The sequence below is a fragment of the Phyllopteryx taeniolatus genome, chromosome 21, assembly GCF_024500385.1.
Source record: "Phyllopteryx taeniolatus isolate TA_2022b chromosome 21, UOR_Ptae_1.2, whole genome shotgun sequence".
NCBI classification, from domain to species: Eukaryota; Metazoa; Chordata; class Actinopteri; order Syngnathiformes; family Syngnathidae; genus Phyllopteryx; species Phyllopteryx taeniolatus.
In genome coordinates, this window is record NC_084522.1 from 3082719 (window position 1) to 3097566 (window position 14848).

General features: G+C 48.2%; 5 non-coding genes across 5 annotated transcripts; 1 reads left to right on the top strand and 4 right to left on the bottom strand.

Annotated features, from left to right (window-relative positions):
* Nucleotides 1-8788: 8788 nt before the first annotated feature.
* trnad-guc (transfer RNA aspartic acid (anticodon GUC)) lies at nt 8789-8860 on the bottom strand. The gene has a single exon. It is a non-coding gene; the product is annotated as a tRNA-Asp (tRNA).
* Nucleotides 8861-9386: 526 nt separating this feature from the next.
* trnad-guc (transfer RNA aspartic acid (anticodon GUC)) lies at nt 9387-9458 on the bottom strand. Its single transcript has one exon. It is a non-coding gene; the product is annotated as a tRNA-Asp (tRNA).
* Nucleotides 9459-9984: 526 nt separating this feature from the next.
* trnad-guc (transfer RNA aspartic acid (anticodon GUC)) lies at nt 9985-10056 on the bottom strand. Its single transcript has one exon. It is a non-coding gene; the product is annotated as a tRNA-Asp (tRNA).
* Nucleotides 10057-12245: 2189 nt separating this feature from the next.
* Nucleotides 12246-12317, bottom strand: trnad-guc (transfer RNA aspartic acid (anticodon GUC)). Its single transcript has one exon. It is a non-coding gene; the product is annotated as a tRNA-Asp (tRNA).
* A 947-nt stretch (nt 12318-13264) lies between these two features.
* Nucleotides 13265-13336, top strand: trnag-ucc (transfer RNA glycine (anticodon UCC)). Its single transcript has one exon. It is a non-coding gene; the product is annotated as a tRNA-Gly (tRNA).
* The last annotated feature ends 1512 nt before the right edge of the window (nt 13337-14848 follow it).

The following is a 14848-nucleotide window of genomic DNA, read 5'->3' on the forward strand; positions in this document are numbered from 1 at the left end:
TTGGGGAATCGAACCCCGGTTTTCCGCTTGACTGGCGAAGATACTGTCCACTATACTAATGAGGAGTCTTTTGCCCAACAGTCACTGACTGTCGAGCACACCTCAATGCACCTGAACGCCAATGCCAGCAAGCGATGCGGTTTGCTGGTACTGCTAACAGATAGCACGATAGGAACAGTTTCAGTCGTTATTTTGCTTGCCAAACGCGTCATGTCCGTGTTTGGAAACGAGGCTGATGGGCTTTTTTGTTTTCCCGCAAAGAAGAGCCCCACAAAATCCTGAAGACCACATGAACTCACCTCCCCGTCAGGGAATCGAACCCGGGTCTTCCGCGTGACAGGCGGAGATACTGTCCACTATACTACTGAGGAGTCTTGTAACTTATATTCACTGGTTGTCGAGCACACGTCAACGCACCTGAACGCATCGGCAATTCCAGGAAGCGAGGCGGTTTGCTGGGCCTGCTAACAGATAGCACTTTAGTAACAGTTTGAGTCATGTCGTGGTTGTTATGTTCGCCAAACGCGTAAAGTCCCTGTTTGGAAACGTGGCTGATGGGCTTTTTTGTTTTCCCGCAAAGAAGAGCCCCACCAAAAGCTCAATACCACATGAACTCAAGTCCTCGTTGGGGAATCAAACCCCGGTTTTCCGCTTGACTGGCGAAGATACTGTCCACTATGCTAATGAGGAGTCTTTTGCCCAAGTCACTGACTGTCGAGCACACCTCAATGTACCTGAACGCCAATGCCAGCAAGCGATCCGGTTTGCTGGTCCTGCTAACAGATAGCACGAGTGCAACAGTTTCAGTCGTTATTTTGTTTGCCAAACGCGTCATGTCCGTGTTTGGAAACGAGGATGATGGGCTTTTTTGTTGTCCCGCAAAGAAGAGCCCCACAAAATCCTGAAGACCACATGAACTTACCTCCCCGTCACGGAATCGGGTCTTCCGCGTTACAGGCGTAGATACTGTCCACGATACTAACGATGAGTCTTTTACCTTACCTTCACCAAGTGTCAAGCACACGTCAATGCACCTGAACGCATCGGTAATGCCAGCTCGCGAGGCAGTTGGCTGGTTCTGCTGAGAGATAGCATGAGCGTAACAGTTTCAGTCGTGCAGTGGTTGTTATGTTCGCCGAACACGCGTAAGGTCCCTCTTTGGAAACGAGGATGATGGGCTTTTTTGTTTTTCCGAAAAGATGAAACCCGCCAAAAGCTAAAGACCACATTATATGAACTCCTGATCGGGGAATCAAACTCCGTTCTTCCGCGTGACAGGCAGAGATACTGTCCACTATTCTAACGAGGAGTCTTTTGCCCAACAATCACTGAGTGTCGATCACAACTCAATGCACCTGAACACGAATGCCGCCTCGCGATGCGGTTTGCTGGTCCTGCTAACAGATAGCAGTTTGTCGTGCAGTGGTTGTTATGTTCACCTCGTGTCAAGCACACGTCAATGGACCTGAACACTGGCAATTCCAGGAAGCGAGGCAGTATGCTGGTTATGCTAACAGATAGCAGGTTAGCAACAGTTTGAGTCATGTAGTTTTTGTTATGTTCACCAAACGCGTAAGGTCCCTGTTTGGAAACGATGATGATGGGCTTTTTTTTTCCCCCGAAAAGAAGAGCCCCACCAAAAGCTAAAGACCACATGAACTCAAGTCCCTGTCGGGGAATCAAACCCCGGTTTTCCGCTTGACTGGCGAAAATACTGTCCACTATACTAATGAGGAGTCTTTTGCCGAACATTTACTGACTGTCGAGCACACCTCAATGCACCTGAACACCAACGCCGGCTCGCGATGCAGTTTGCTGGTCCTGCTAACAGATATCACGAGAGGAACAGTTTCAGTCGTGCAGTGGTTGTTATGTTCGCCAAACACGCATAAGGTCCCTGTCTGGAATCCAGGCTGATGGACGTTTTTGTTTCCCCACAAAGAAGACCCCCACGAAAAGCTGCGGGCCACATGAAGTCAACTCCCCTTCGTGTAATCAAACCCACATGACAGGCGGAGATACTCTCCACTATACCAATGAGGAGTCTTTTGCCCACTTCATTTCACCGGAATGCATCAGCAATGCCAGCTAGCAACTTGTTGTCTCTGTGGCCTGACTTTGTTATTTGTTATTTAAGCAATTCAGGGATACATATTATTTGATATGTGACCAAATGGATTGAGATTACAAGTGACGGTTGTTGCAGTCTACCTGTATTATCTATCCATCCATCCATTTTCTGAGTCGCTTCTCCTCACTCGGGTGCTGGAGCCTATCCCAGCTGTCATCGGGCAGGAGGCGGGGTACACCCAGAACTGGTTGCCAGCCAATCGCAGGGCACATACAAACAAACAACCATTCGCACTCACAGTCACACCTACGGGCAAGTTAGAGTCTCCAATTAATGCATGTTTTTGGGATGTGGGAGGAAACCAGAGTGCCCGGAGAAAACCCAAGCAGGCACGGGGAGAACATGCAAACTCCACACAGGCGGGGCCGGCGATTGAACCCTGTTCCTCAGATCTGTGAGGCTGACGCTCTAACCTGTCGGCCACCGTGCCGCGTGTTCTGAATTCAAAACTTGAAATCTCCTCACGTGGGTTGTCTTCTTCTGTCTTGCTGCCATCACTGAAGATCTTCGTACTGAGTGGCAGGAGCCAGAGCCCCCTCACATTCGAGATGAAGTGGAGGAAAAAGAGGTCCACCACATCAAAGAGGAAGGAGCCCATTTTGATAAAAAAGAAGAGGAAGAAGTGTGCCCCCACATCGAAGAGGAAGAGGAGGAGGATATCAACAAGGTTCCATCGACCGGTGTCCCTTTGAAGAGTGAAGATGAAGGTCAGTGAGGAGAGCAGAGGGGTGGAGCCTTCAAGCAGCTCAAGTCGACGCATGACAACAGAAGGTGATGGAGACCACTGTGGAATTGCACAACCCAAGTGGTCGTTGCAGGTGCACCAGAAGAGTTGGGTTCCAGGCGTTGCCTTGGAAACAAAAGGGTGGGCCGGGCGGGAAAACAGATGGCACCGAGAGTGACGGCCAGCTAATCAAGAAAGACACAATCAAGGTTAGAGTGACAGCTGAATGGATGGACCAATGAGGTCTGGGGCCCGTAATATGCGTATATATCAAAGGACGCAGTTTTCCATCTCACCGAGGGGTCTTGTGGTCAAGAAAGCTTGGAAGAATGGTCGCGAGAGCGCCCACTGGTGGACATCTTCTGCGTTTCCGGTGTGCACATCCCTTTCGTCAAACTGTCATCTGGCTGCGATTTTGGTAGCGGCGACGCATCCAGGTGGCTCAGAGCGTAGCACTGGGAGGATTCTCTATTGTGTTCTGGCCGCTTCAGGGGCCGGCGCACCTGTGCATAAATCTCGCGTCCAGCGTCGTCAATTAATGGCTTGAAACGACTTAGCAGATCTTGTCCAATGAGCAAATGACAGTGATGTCTGCTGCAGTATCCACGAGTCCGTCATGTTGGAACGTACGTTCAAGTGTAGTAATCAAGTAAAATTTCCCTGATGAGTCATTAGCGGTGAGTTTACCTAGAAGACGCCGAAATTGGTGCTTGTCTTTTTTGTTCGACAGGTAGCTGAAGTCATTCAGTGAGTCACAGGGCACGGTCGGAGACTGTCGAGGTCGGATTGTCGAACTGGGTTTTGGTCCGCGAATTTTGATTTTAGTAACGGGTGTTCCCTGGTCATCGCAGTGGTCAGTTATGTGCTTGCCCAGTCAGTTGGACGGGACGCTTGTCATCACTATTTGGAGACGTCGGAGTCAGAACAGACCATCACGGCGGGCTGGCCGAGCTCGGGGACGTGGCCTCCAAGCAGGGGCTGTCGTGGGTCTTGCTTCACATTATTCGCCAAGCTGCGGATGATCTCAAGGATAGCATGTGCAGTCGTACCCAATTCTTTGTTAGCGACCCCTTGTGGGGTTGCGAAGGAGGATACCTGACTTTTGGGCTTGTCGCGTTCGAGCGAACCAGACCAGGTGTCAGTTTTTTCCAGCAAATGTTCAAAGTTTTGGCACGTGTCACCCAAAGTGATTAAAAATAGACAAGCACCTAATTAAACCACTAAATGTGGTTACTGTAATGTGCAGTGCACATACGCGAATGGAAGATGGCGTTTATCGCTTGGGTGATGCAGGGCCTTCGTTGCTAAAGCTTGTCATACCCTCACGTTGTAAGTCTCAAAATTGGTTAAAAATAAATAAGGCACAACGCTTCAATCGTACAATTGTTGCGGTTGTGTTGAAGCAAACGAGCGACAACGGGAACGTTTCAATTCATCACAATCGCCATCGTTGCGCGGTTGGATTGAATGGCTTTAGCCGTTTTGCAAACGAGAGAAAAAGAAAAAATAAACCTTTAACTTAATGAAACCAATCGCGTCTCTCAGCGTTTTGAAAGCGATCACAAACGGAAGCTTTTAAATTAATAAAAGCAATCGCGGCGTTCGGCGTATGCGGTAGCTTAGCGGCTAGTTAGCGGGCTAGCGGTTGCTAGGTTACGAGGAACGCTAGGCTCTGGGACAGTGCGGTGGATTGCGGCGCGCAGCGTGGTTAAAACTCGTCGAAAAAGCACTCGCAAAACAGCAGAAAATCATAATGTGGGGCAACAGACAAGCTAAGTTTATTGTTCCCAAAGTAACAATCATCGATCGGTCGGGCGTCTTTGTAGGCGATCGTCAGTAGCTTGCATGTGGTGGAAGCTGAGACAGGACGAGTGTTGTGCAGCTTTTCGGGAAGAGGTGATACAGGCTCTCGGTGGACGGGAAGAGCTTCCAGAAGACTGGACCACTGCAGCCAAGGTGATCAGAGAAGCAGGCAGGAGAGTACTTGGTGTATCTTCTGGCAGGAAAGGAGAGAAGGAGACTTGGTGGTGGAACCTCACAGTACAGGAAATCATACAAGGAAAACGGTTAGCTAAGAAGAAGTGGGACACTGAGAGGACCGAGGAGAGGCGAAAGGAATACATTGAGATGCGACACAGGGCAAAGGTAGAGGTGGCAAAGGCAAAACAAGAGGCATATGATGACATGTATGGCAGGTTGGACACTAAAGAAGGAGAAAAGGATTTATACAGGCTGGCCAGACAGAGGGATAGAGATGGGAAGGATGTGCAGCAGGTTAGGGTGATTAAGGATAGAGATGGAAATATGTTGACTGGTGCCAGCAGTGTGCTAGGTAGATGGAAAGAATACTTCGAGGAGTTGATGAATGAGGGAAATGATAGAGAAGGGAGAGTAGAAGAGGCAAGTGTGGTGGACCAGGAAGTGGCAATGATTAGTAAGGGGGAAGTTAGAAAGGCATTAAAGAGAATGAAAAATGGAAAGGCAGTTGGTCCTGATGACATTCCTGTGGAGGTATGGAAGCATCTAGGAGAGGTGGCTGTGGAGTTTTTGACCAGCTTGTTCAATAGAATTCTAGTGCGTGAGAAGATGCCTGAGGAATGGAGGAAAAGTGTACTGGTGCCCATTTTTAAGAACAAAGGTGATGTGCAGAGCTGTGGCAACTATAGAGGAATAAAGTTGATGAACCACACAATGAAGTTATGGGAAAGAGTAGTGGAGGCTAGACTCAGGACAGAAGTGAGTATTTGCGAGCAACAGTATGGTTTCATGCCTAGAAAGAGTACCACAGATGCATTATTTGCCTTGAGGATGTTGATGGAAAAGTACAGAGAAGGTCAGAAGGAGCTACATTGTGTCTTTGTAGATCTAGAGAAAGCCTATGACAGAGTACCCAGAGAGGAACTGTGGTACTGCATGCGGAAGTCTGGAGTGGCAGAGAAGTATGTTAGAATAATACAGGACATGTACGAGGGCAGCAGAACAGCGGTGAGGTGTGCTGTCGGTGTGACAGAAGAATTTAAGGTGGACGTGGGACTGCATCAGGGATCAGCCCTGAGCCCCTTCCTTTTTGCAGTGGTGCTGGATAGGCTGACAGATGAGGTTAGACTGGAATCCCCGTGGACCATGATGTTTGCAGATGACATTGTGATCTGCAGTGAAAGCAGGGAGCAGCTGGAGGAACAGTTAGAAAGATGGAGGCATGCACTGGAAAGAAGAGGAATGAAGATTAGCCGAAGTAAAACAGAATATATGTGCATGAATGAGAGGGGTGGTGGGGGAAGAATGAGGCTACAGGGAGAAGAGATGGCAAGGGTAGAGGACTTTAAATACTTGGGGTCAACCGTCCAGAGCAATGGTGAGTGTGGTCAGGAAGTGAAGAAACGGGTCCAAGCAGGTTGGAACGGGTGGAGGAAGGTGTCAGGTGTGTTATGTGACAGAAGAGTCTCTGCTAGGATGAAGGGCAAAGTTTATAAAACAGTGGTGAGGCCAGCCATGATGTATGGATTAGAGACAGTGGCACTGAAGAGAAAACAGGAAGCAGAGCTGGAGGTGGCGGAAATGAAGATGTTGAGGTTCGCTCTCGGAGTGACCAGGTTGGATAAAATTAGAAATGAGCTCATCAGAGGGACAGCCAAGGTTCGATGTTTTGGAGACAAAGTTAGAGAGAGCAGACTTTGGTGGTTTGGACACGTCCAGAGGAGAGAGAGTGAGTATATTGGTAGAAGGATGATGAGGATGGAGCTGCCAGGCAAGAGAGCTAGAGGAAGACCAAAGAGAAGGTTGATGGATGTCGTGAGGGAAGACATGATGGCAGTTGGTGTTCGAGAGGAGGATGCAGGAGATAGGCTCTCATGGAAAAGGATGACGCGCTGTGGCGACCCCTAACGGGACAAGCCGAAAGGAAAAGAAGAAGTCAGTAGCTTGCTAGCGGGTAGGTGGCTAACGGCTAACTTCGAGAGGGGGGAGGTCACAGGTTACGTCATGACGCAAACGTCCATGAGGTGGCAGTCGACCGCAAAGACCAACCGAAGAAGAGCCACATGATGTCACGTGGACGCCAAAGATGGCGGACTACGGAGGCCTCTAAGAGTGACGCGTCCGACCACATGGCGAAGCCTGGTGGTTGCAATACACAAAGCAGAGAGACAAAATGGCGGCCGCCGCAGATGCCAAGTGTTGTCTCCCAACACAAAGGATTTCACACGTTTTACTGAGAGGCTAATCTTACTATTCTCACGTTTGCAAGCATTTACAACGCTGTGTCTACGGTACGGAATGCTGCTCAACACAGATTAGGTTTGACATGCCACACACAAAATGGCGGGCGACGTGTCGATTTTACTGAAATAGCTTGTATTTCTGTGTGTTCTAAATTTAAAACTTGAAATCTCCTCACGCGGGTTGCATCAATACTGTAGCGATTGTGGATGAAATAAGAATTGTAATTAATTTAGGATAAAGTAATAAGCCGGGAGCGACGTTTGCGTTACTTCCGGTTTATCGTAATTTTGATTTAATTGTTAAAAATCAAACTAATGTCTCGAAAAGGGGACCCCATCAAATTTTTTAACTTTTGGCGAAATGAAGACAAACCTTCAGAATCTGAAGGTTGCTTCACACTACGACATTTTGAGTCCGAGGTTACAGAGGTTGACTTAAATTGAGAACACACACAAAATACGACCTCGAGTGGAATTTTATGTTATATTTCATGAAACAAACAACTACGACTACGAACTACAACAAGAACATAACTGTTGGATTTATCTTACCCAACATTATAAAAAATAGACACAAAAGGAATGAAGACACTGGTTTCTTTTTCTCATGAGGAGGGCGTATGGGAGATTGTTCAGATCACAGCCTCTCAACACGCTCTAACCAATCTCTCCCGTCGCTCCTGCATTTATTTGAAAATAGGAGGGTTTTTCCCAGACATAATGTTCTAAACAATAAGACACAACACAAAACATTGGACCAACACCTGTCACGTCCCCGACCACATCCGATCACGTCCTTGGTCCAGGCGCCCTTCCATCGGATGATGCTGAGTCATCTTTTTGAAGGCGAGACATCTAAAATCGTCCATAATACTAATGCAAGCTAAGCAAATAAATGATAACTTCTAGAATATATTTAACAGTTACTGATGAGGGGTGCGGTGGGATGCTTTGGTAGTGTCTAATCACTATTAGTTGTTATGTTCGCCGAACACGTGCAAGGTCCCTGTTTGGAAACGAGGATGATGGGATTTTTTGTTTTCCCACAAAGAAGAGCCCCACGAAAAGCCAAAGACCAAATGAACTCAACACACGTCGGGGAATCGAAACCCTGTCTACCACTTGACAGGAGGAGATACTGTCTACTATACTAACGAGAAGTCTTTAAACTTACCTTCACCGAGTGTCAAGCACACATCAATGCACCTGAACGCATCGGTAATGCCAGCTCGCGAGGCAGTTGGCTTGTTCTGCTGACAGATAGCATGAGCGTAACAGTTTCAGTCGTGCAGTGGTTGTTATGTTCGCTGAACATGCGAAAGGTCCCTCTTTGGAAACGAGGCTGATGGTTTTTTTTGTTTTCCCGCAAAGAAGAGCCCCACCAAAAGCTAAAGACCATATGAAACCAACTCCCCGTCAGGGAATCGAACCCCGGTCTTCCGCATGACAGGCAGAGATACTGTCCACTATACTAACGAGGAGTCTGTTGCCCAATGGTCACTGAATGTCAAGCACACCTCAATGCACCTGAACGCCAATTCCAGCAAGCAATGCAGTTTGCTGTCCTGCTAACAGATAGCATGAGTGTAACAGTTTCAGTCGTGCAGTGGTTGTTATGTTCGTCGAACACACGAGAGGTCCCTCTTTGGATGGGCTTTTTTGTTTTCCCGCAAAGAAGAGCTCCACCAAAAGCTAAAGACCATATGAAACCAACTCCCCGTCAGGGAATCGAACCCCGGTCTTCCGCGTGACAGGCGGAGATACTGTCCACTATACTAACGAGGAGTCTGTTGCCCGATGGTCACTGAGTGTCAAGCACACCTCAATGCGGTTTGCTTTCCTGCTAACCGCATAAGTGTAACAGTTTCAGTCGTGCAGCGGTTGTTATGTTCGCCGAACACACGTGAGGTCCCTCTTTGGAAATGAGGCTGATGGGCTTTTTTGTTTTCCCGCAAAGAAGAGCTCCACCAAAAGCTAAAGACCATATGAAACCAACTCCCCGTCGGGTAATCAAACCCCAGTCTTCCACGTGACAGGTAGAGATAGTGTCCACCATACTAACGAGGAGTCTTTTACCTTACCTTCACCTCGTGTCAAGCACATCTCAATGCACCGGAACGCCAATGCCAGCGAGCAATGCGGTTTGCTGGTCCTGCTAACAGATAGCATGAGCATATCAGTTTCAGTCGTGCAGTGGTTGTTATGTTCACCGAACACGCGTAAGGTTCCTCTTTGGAAACAAGGCTGATGGGCTTTTTTGTTTTCCTGCAAAGAAGAGCCCCACCAAAAGCTAAAGACCATATAAAACCAACTCCCCGTCGGGGAATCGAACCCCGGTCTTCCGCGTGACAGGCGGAGATACTGTCCACTATACTAACGAGGAGTCTGTTGCCCGATGGTCACTGAGTGTCAAGCACACCTCAATGCGGTTTGCTTTCCTGCTAACCGCATAAGTGTAACAGTTTCAGTCGTGCAGCGGTTGTTATGTTCGCCGAACACACGTGAGGTCCCTCTTTGGAAATGAGGCTGATGGGCTTTTTTGTTTTCCCGCAAAGAAGAGCTCCACCAAAAGCTAAAGACCATATGAAACCAACTCCCCGTCGGGTAATCAAACCCCAGTCTTCCACGTGACAGGTAGAGATACTGTCCACCATACTAACGAGGAGTCTTTTACCTTACCTTCACCTCGTGTCAAGCACATCTCAATGCACCGGAACGCCAATGCCAGCGAGCAATGCGGTTTGCTGGTCCTGCTAACAGATAGCATGAGCATATCAGTTTCAGTCGTGCAGTGGTTGTTATGTTCACCGAACACGCGTAAGGTTCCTCTTTGGAAACAAGGCTGATGGGCTTTTTTGTTTTCCTGCAAAGAAGAGCCCCACCAAAAGCTAAAGACCATATAAAACCAACTCCCCGTCGGGGAATCGAACCCCGGTCTTCCGCGTGACAGGCGGAGATACTGTCCACTATACTAACAAGGAGTCTATTGCCTAATGGTCACTGAGTGTCAAGCACACCTCAATGCACCTGAACGCCAATGCCAGCAAGCAATGCAGTTTGCTGTCCTGCTAACAGATAGCATGAGTGTAACAGTTTCAGTCCACCATACTAACGAGGAGTCTTTTACCTTTTTTGTTTTCCTGCAAAGAAGAGCACCACCAAAAGCTAAAGACCACATGAAGTCAACTCCCCTTCGTGTAATCAAACCACAGTCTTTCACATGACAGGCAGAGATACTCTCCACTAGACTAATGAGGAGTCTTTTGGCCACTTCATTTCACCGGAATTTATCAGCAATGCCAGCTAGCGACTTCTCTCTGTGGCCTGAATGTTATTTACACTTTAAGCAATTCAGGGATACATATTATTTGATATGTGACCAAATGAGCGGTATTACTTTGACAAAAGAAAGTGTAAACTCTCCCAGTGTGTGTGTGTGTGTAATATATTGCATTTTCTTACATGGATTGCCTTTGTGTATTATGAACATAACTCTTGTTATGGTTGTTATTTTTTTGTTATGACAAGCAGCAGCATCAGGGGTTGAGGTCACAAGCAGAGGGGTTATTGAGGGACAAGGTGACCCCATGGTGGCAGTGAAGAGGTGGTGCTGGTCTTGGAGAACAAGGAGGAGGAAGATGTGGTGGTCTTATTGGGTGAGAAGGAAGAGAATGAAACAGGAAGAACAAAAAAGTGTTTCTTCGGTTGTGTTCACCCGGGGCAATCTCGCGTCAAGTGTAGTCAATTAATGGCATGAAACGAATTAGCAGATCTTGTACAATGACCAAAGGTGCTGACTTGACAGGTGACACGAACACCGGATGAATTATGGAATGTGGCCCTATTGTCCAGTGCAACCACACTTGCGAGCTTAAGTGGCTGTTCACCAAAGCAAGGGGGCGAATTGTCATTTCAGTGTTGGTTAAGTGTACGGCTGTCTTGCTGTACTTTGTCACGCAGTAGGTCAAACACGTCCTCGGAAATGACAGTGATGTCTGCTGCAGTATCCACGAGTCCGTCATATTGGAACGTACGTTCAAGTGTGGTCGTCAAGTAAAATTTCCCTGATGAGCTATTAGCGGTGAGTTTACCTAGAAGACGCCGAAATGGCTGCTTGTCTTTTTTCCCAAAAAACATGCATGGTAGGTTAATTGACAACTCTGAATTGCCCGTAGGTGTGAATGTGAGTGCGAATGGTTGTTTGTTTATGTGTGCCCTGCGATTGGCTGGCAACCAGTTCAGGGTGTACCCCGCCTCCTGCCCGAAGATAGCTGGGATAGGCTCCAGCACGCCCGCGACCCAGGTGAGGAGAAGCATTTCAGAAAATGGATGGATGGATGGAGGTAGCTGAAGTCATTCAGTGAGTCACAGGGCACGGTCGGAGACTGTCGAGGTCGGATTGTCGAACTGGGTTATGGTCCCCGAATTTTTATTTTAGTAACGGGTGTTCCCTGGTCATCACAGTGGTCAGTTATGTGCTTGCCCAGTCAGTTGGACGGGACGCTTGTCATCGCTATTTGGAGACGTCGGAGTCAGAACAGACCATCACGGCGGGCTGGCCGAGCTCGGGGACGTGGCCTCCAAGCAGGGGCTGTCGTGGGTCTTGCTTCGCCAAGCTGCGGATGATCTCAAGGATAGCATGTGCAGTCGTACCAATTCTTTGTTAGCGACCCCTTGTGGGGTTGCGAAGGAGGATCTGCTAAAAGATTGCATGAGCATATCAGTTTCAGTCGTGCAGTGGTTGTTATGTTCACCGAACACGCGTAAGGTCCCTCTTTGGAAACAAGGCTGATGGGCTTTTTTGTTTTCCTGCAAAGAAGAGCCCCACCAAAAGCTAAAGACCATATAAAACCAACACCCCGTCGGGGAATCGAACCCCGGTCTTCCACGTGACAGGCGGAGATACTGTCCACTATACTAACGAGGAGTCTGCTGCCCAATGGTCACTGAGTGTCAAGCACACCTCAATGCACCTGAACGCCAATTCCAGCAAGCAATGCAGTTTGCTGTCCTGCTAACAGATAGCATGAGTGTAACAGTTTCAGTCATGCAGTGGTTGTTATGTTCGCCGAACACGCGTGAGGTCCCTCTTTGGAAACGAGGCTGATGGGCTTTTTTGTTTTCCCGCAAAGAAGAGCTCCACCAAAAGCTAAATACCATATGAAACCAACTCCCCGTCGGGGAATCGAACCCCGGTCTTCCGCGTGACAGGCGGAGATACTGTCCACTATACTAACGAGGAGTCTGTTGGCCAATGGTCACTGAGTGTCAAGCAAACCTCAATGTGGTTTGCTGTCCTAACAGATAGCATGAGTGTAACAGTTTCAGTCGTGCAGCGGTTGTTATGTTCGCCGAACACGCGTGAGGTCCCTCTTTGGAAACGAGGCTGATGGGCTTTTATTGTTTTCCCGCAAAGAAGAGCTCCACCAAAAGCTGAAGACCATATGAAACCAACTCCCCGTCGGGGAATCGAACCCCAGTCTTCCACGTGACAGTTAGAGTTACTGTCCACCATACCACCTCAATGCACCTGAATGCTAGTTCCAGCAAGCAATGCAGTTTGCTGTCCTGCTAACAGATAGCATGAGTGTAACAGTTTCAGTCATGCAGTGGTTGTTATGTTCGCCGAACACGCGTGAGGTCCCTCTTTGGAAACGAGGCTGATGGGCTTTTTTGTTTTCCCGCAAAGAAGAGCTCCACCAAAAGCTAAATACCATATGAAACCAAGTCCCCGTCGGGGAATCGAACCCCGGTCTTCCGCGTGACAGGGGGAGATACTGTCCACTATACTAACGGGTAGGAGGAAGGGTACACCCTGAACTGGTTGCCAGCCAATTTCAGGGCACATAGAAACAACCATTCGCACTCAGTCATGCCTATGGGCAATTTAGATTCTCCAATTAATGCATGTTTTTTGGGATGTGGGAGGAAACCCACGCAGGCACGGGGAGAACATGCAAACTCCAAACAGGCGGGGCCGGGGATTGAACCCGGGTCCTCAGACACTGTATCTACTAATATTGAGACTATACTTCCACATGTTTTGTGAAGCTCATTTGTTTGTAATATCTTTTTATTGGGTTTATGCTTGGACATTGTTTCAGTTTCAAAAAATCTCGCTCCATGATGTAAGTCAGTGGTTATATCAGCCACATATATAGGATGCATGTGTTGGTGGTATAAAAGCAGGTGTTGGTGGTATAGTGGTGAGCATAGCTGCCTTCCAAGCAGTTGACCTGGGTTCGATTCCCAGCCAACGCAATACTTTTTGATGCAGCCCTATGGGGGGCACAAGTTCGTGCAAACTGTAGGCCGGTCCCAAGCACGGATAAATGCAGAGGGTTGCGTCAGGAAGGGCATCCGGCTTAAAACTTTGCCAAACAAATATGAGCGTTCATCCAAAGAATTCCATACTGGATCGGTCGTGGCCTGGGTTAAAAACGTCCGCCACCGGCGGCGTCAACCTGCAGGGCACCGTTGAAAATTCAGCTACTGTGGGTCGAAGTCAAAGAAGATGAGGTGGAAAGCGGGTTCTTCGGCAGAGAGAGAGGAGGAAAGCACAGAGCCTAGAACTGAATGTGGGGACTTTGAATGTTGGGACTATGACAGAAAATCTCGGGAGTTGGTTGACATGATGGTTTGGTGAAAGGTTGTGTGTCCAGGAGACCAGGTGGAAAGGCAGTAAGGCTCAAACTTTAGGGGCAGGGTTTAAATTATTTTACCATGGTGTAGATGGGAAGAGAAATGGAGTCGGGGTTATTTTCAAAGAAGAGTTGGCTCAGAATGTCTTGGAGGTGAAAAGAGTATCAGATCGAGTGATGAGGCTGAAACCTGAAATTGAGGATGTTATGTATAATGTGATAAGTGGCTATGACCGAGAGGTGAAAAAGAAATTCTGGAAGGAGCTAGACGAAGTAGTTCTGAGCATCCCAGACAGCGAGAGAGTCGTGATTGGTGCAGATTGTAATGGATATGTCAGTGAAGGAAATAGGGGTGATAAAGAAGTGATGGGTAATTACGGCATCCAGGAGAGGAACTTGGAGGGACAGATGGTGGTAGACTTTGCAACAAGGATGCGCATGGCTGTAGTTAACACTTTTTTCCAGAGGAGGCACGAACATCGGGTGACCTACAAGAGCGGAGGTAGAAGCACGCAGGTGGATTACATCTTGTGAAGACGATGTAATCTGAAGGAGGTTACCAACTGTAAGGTTGTGGTAGGGGAGAGTGTGGCTAGACAGCATAGGATGGTGGTGTGTAAGATGACTCTGGTGGTGGGGAAGAAGATTAGGAAGACAAAGGCAGAGAAGAGAACCATGTGGTGGAAGCTGAGACAGGACGAGTGTTGTGCAGCTTTTCGGGAAGAGGAGAGACAGGCTCTCGGTGGACGGGAGGAGCTTCCAGAAGACTGGACCACTGCAGCCAAGGTGATCAGAGAGGAAGGCAGGAGAGTACTTGGTGCATCATCTGGCAGGAAAGGAGAAAAGGAGACTTGGTGGTGGAACCTCACAGTACAGGAAATCCTACAAGGAAAAAGGTTATCTAAGAAGAAGTGGGACACTGAGAGGACCGAGGAGAGGTGAAAGGAATACATTGAGATGCGACACAGGGCAAAGGTTGAGGTGGCAAAGGCCAAACAAGAGGCATATGCTGACATGTATGGCAGGTTGGACACTAAAGAAGGAGAAAAGGATCTATACAGGCGGGCCAGACAGAGGGATAGAGATGGGAAGGATAGGGCAGCAGGTTAGGGTGATTAAGGATAGAGATGGA